We start from the raw sequence: 4,392 nt of genomic DNA on the forward strand, positions 1-4,392 counted from the left end.
GATTGGATTTATACCCCGCCCTTCACTTGGAGTCTCAGAGCTGCTTACAAACTCCTTTCCCTTCCCCTCCCCACAACAGACACCCTGTGAGGTGGGTGGGGCTGAGAGAACTCTGACACAAACTGCTCTTTTTCAAGGACAGCTGTGCCAGAGCTTGTGACTGACCCAAGGTCACATCAGCAGGTGCAAGTGGAGGAGTGGGGAATCAAACCCGGTTCTCCCAGATTAGAGTCCGCACACTTAACCACTACACCAAACTACCTAAGTGTTTGTAACTGACTGTAGATTCCAGATAAAAAATTAGCAGTGTTTATGTAGAGCTTCCAATTCTGCCGTCTTCTCCATTCATGCCAATGGAAGGGGGTGCCTTGGGCATGCAAACGATGCCCATGAGAAGCAACCTCCTCCACTGAAGTGAATGGGAAAGTCCACTCACCTTGCAGCTGTGAAATGCATATGGAGTTCTAGATCAGTAATCACCAGCGTGGAACCCACCAAGAAGTTTCCTGAGGCCCGTTTGCTGCTCCCCTGAAATAAACAGCTGCTCCTGGCGTTCCTTCACCTACATGGACCAGTAAACCACACAGAAGAACCTGGGAGACATCACCTTTATACCTGCAGAGAGCATCCTGTATCATTGGAGGATGGATGCCTTGCAACTTCTTGACATTTTCGAGATCTGCCGAACCCACAGCAGCCATTTTGCAATGGTGCCCACACTCCCTGTTTTCAAAGTTCCCAAAGTGACCACAGTCTGAACAAGATTGGAATCCCCTTCTCTAGACGATGGTGATACTGCTGTTTTATCTGGGGAGCGGGATCTCCTGGTCCCATACAATCTAAATTCCCCAGGAGTTAGATGTAAACTCACCAGTACGGCTCCCAAGTCCCCACTGGGGGCAAGGGATCCCCCACCTCTGGAGCTCATTCCCTGTTGCCACTCCAAGCAGTGGTGGGGGGAAAAATAGGGGGGGGGGAGAGACTCTTTGGCTAACAGCATGATGTCACTTCTCCAGAAAACTCAAAAGTGATGTCCGTCATCTCTAGGAATTGCAGGTAGCTCTATGGTTTTACCATAGCTACCTATGGTTTTGCTATAGAGTTTCTGGCTATTCCTAGAGAGGCATGATGTCACTTCTAGGTCTTACCTAGGAGGGATGTCACTCAGTCAGTGCTGGCCACCCCTCCGTGTACCCGCCTTCCCAGTTTCCCGCTGGTGCTCGGCCTTGCCCTCTCTGCAGCGAGGTTCGTACGGTTCTTGGTCCTTACGCGCACTCTGGATTATGTGCAAATCCATGACAGCTTCATTAATATTAAACAGAAAGAAGATGGTTAATGAATTAAATATGAATTTCAGTAATACACTATGTTCAGCAGCCCCTGTGTATTGTTTGTTTCATATTAAATTCCCTAGCTGAGGAAGGATGAGAAGCAGTTTCGTGGATGGCATGTTTACAGTCACACTAGCAGAGAGCTGTGACTTACCCCTACACACACATACACATACACATACACACACACTGGCTAGTATATTGCTAATAACGTTGTCAAGCTTATTGTCATCCACGGCTTCCCACTGGAGGCCTATTCACATGGAATATTTGTGGGAGACTTCTCCGTGATCCTCTCCAGTGACTTCTAAAAGTGCAGCGTATTAGTTTTGTCATATGTCTAGAGCAGTAAGCCAGCTATGGTGGGAATATTATGCCTTATCCCTGTGAGGAGTCTGCTTGCCCTCAAAAATACTGAATTGCCCCAAAATAGTAATCTGTGCACCTTTGCCCTGACATGGATGGCCCAGGTGAGGACAGTCTCATCAGATTCGGAAAGCTAGGCAGGGTCGGCCCTGGTTCGTACTTGGATGGGAGACCACCAAGGAAGCCCAGGGTTGCTACACAGAGGCAGGCAATGGCAAACCCCCTCCCTTCGCCTTGAAAACCCTACAGGGTCGCCATAAATTGGTGGTCGCTTGACAGCACTTTCCATTTCCAAAAATCTGTGCTAGCTACACATATCTACAAAAGCTAAGACTAGATCCTCCAGGTTGGATCCTATATCTCCTTTCCCTAGTGGCAGAGCTTCCCTCTGTCCTAAGAGGCTCTTGCTGTGGTAAAACTGAACGTTCTAGTCAAGGTTGCTCAAGACCCCCACCCCCCCAAGACTGCATGGCATGACTGGCTCCATGGGCCGCTAGGATCACCAAGGTCCTTGGAATTTGGTTCCCCCTGGTCCCCTCATGTTGACAGCCTTTCTTCTGATGGCAAGATCCTCCATTAGTGGGATGGAATTGTAGGACCTGATCCCCTATCTATTCCTGTGAAGGCCTACAGGAGAGAGAACAGGGTTGAGTTCCTTTACAGACTGGACTGTACCACCTATGAAATCTCACAATGGAAGAAAGCTTCCAGTCCTGTTCAGTTACTTACCATGAGCCAGCTGTGCCTGGTGCCCTAGGGGCATTGTTTTCAGCAGACCCTCTATGAGCAAGGCCTTGTATTAAATGTTCTTGGAGGCTCTTCCATGGAGGGTAAACCCTTGTGTGGGACAGGATGAGTATACAGATCCACTGAAATGAGTGAGGATGTTTGCACATGTTGGGGAAGGGCCATGGCCCTGCTGGATTGACCAGAGGTCCATTTAGTCCACCATCTCGCCTCACTTGATGGAGATCCAGTTGCCCTGGAGGGCTAACTAACAGGGCATAGAGGGCAAGGCTTTCTGGCTGATATTAAGAACATAAGAAGAGCCCTGCTGAATCAGATCAGCAGTCCATCTAGTGCATAGGGTTGCCAAGTCCTTTCTCAGCCGCAGTGGGAGACTCCCGGGCGGCGACTGGCGCGCATGCGCGCACCGCACGCATGTCACCCAGAAGTGACGTTACCATAGAGTTTTCCCTCCGATGTTCGTGGCCCCGCCCCCAGCATGCCCGGCATCCTAACGTCACTTCCTGGTGACGCGCACGTCGGGGTAAGGTTCCCCCCGGTGGCGGGGAATGGGCCTCTGGGGCGGGCGTTTCCCCGCCCCCCAGGGGGACTTGGCAAGCCTACTAGTGCAGCATCCTGTCTCACATAGTGGCTTCACCCAGTTCCTTTGGAGGGGCAAAACCAGGGCCTGGAGGCTGAGGCCTTCCCCTGATGTTGCCTCCTGGCTCTGGGATTCAGAGGATTAGTGATATTGTACCCTAGCATTGGTACTCTGAGCATTACTGAATCCATGCCCAATGAGAAATGTGATGTATAAAGAAGTTCCAAATTCACCTGCCGAGAAGAACTTAAGCTTTAGTGTGGAAAACTCTATCAAATCAAATGGCAAAAATGCTTATTGGCATCACATGTCCCAAATTGCTTTCCGGTTCCTTCAACCCCCAATGGACTTCCTGTATATCTGAACAGACCACAAGGCATTACGTATATCCCAAGATTATTGTTTCTGTCCATATTATATAAGGCTTTAAAAATGGAACAGATTTGGAGGCAGAACTTTAAGACAAAAAAAAAGATGCTGGGATTTTGGAATACCACAAGACTTGGAAATAGATCATTCGGATTTCAGAGTAGTACCCAACTGTAGCCCGGACCCAATAGCCCAGACTAGCACCATCTTGCCAGATCTTGGAAACTAAGCAGGGTCAGCCTTGGTTAGTACTTGGATGGGAGACTGTCAAGGAAGTCCAGGGTGGCTATGAAGAAGCAGGCAACATAGAGTTGCCAGTCCTGGGTTGGAAAATACCTGGAGACTTTGGGGGTGGATCCAAGAGAGGGCAGGGTTTGGGGAGAGACCTCAGCAGGGTACAATGCCATACAGTCCATCCTTCGAAGCCACCGTTTTCTCCAGGGGAGCTGATTTCTGTCACCTGGAGATCAGTTGTAAAAGCAGGAGATCTCCAGGCCCCACCTGGAGGCTGGCAACCCTAAGGCAATGGCAAATCACCTCTGAATGGCTCTTGCCTTGGGAAAAAACCCTACCAGTTTGCAACGAGTCAGCTGTAACTTGATAGCACTTTACACACATACACATGAAGCTCTAGAAACAGAAAAGAATTTCAGCCACATATTCTGTGACTGACAGTATGATAATGCAGGAAGATCCCTTGACTCCATACTCTGAACTGTCTTTCATCATGCGCAACACAACAGTCTTTCATCATGCGCAACACAACACAGTTATGCAACACAACACAGTCGCTACCTCTGGCAGTAGTCTAGAGCAGGGGTCATTTCGTAGAAAAAGAGGTGCAGGAGCTCATTAGCATAACTTATTTGCGTATGCCACACCCCCTGACATCACCGGAAGTGTGTCAGAAGGCAACACACACCGCTCAGGCTCCACTGGACTGTTTTAGATTGCTAGTTATTGGGGGGGGGGGGGGGGAGAATCTGTCCTCGCGGGGGG

The 4,392-nt window shown here is 49.5% G+C and overlaps 1 protein-coding gene across 1 annotated transcript in view; it reads left to right on the top strand.

The window, feature by feature from the left end:
* Positions 1-4,392, top strand: part of LOC107124876 (protein amnionless-like) — a gene marked incomplete at its 3' end in the record, with an annotated part of 21,651 nt that overhangs the window by 13,666 nt on the left and 3,593 nt on the right. The gene's annotated exons all lie outside the window — the stretch shown is intronic.

The sequence above is a fragment of the Gekko japonicus genome, unplaced genomic scaffold, assembly GCF_001447785.1.
Source record: "Gekko japonicus isolate JY-2015 unplaced genomic scaffold, Gekko_japonicus_V1.1 scaffold5513, whole genome shotgun sequence".
Lineage (NCBI taxonomy): Eukaryota > Metazoa > Chordata > Lepidosauria > Squamata > Gekkonidae > Gekko > Gekko japonicus.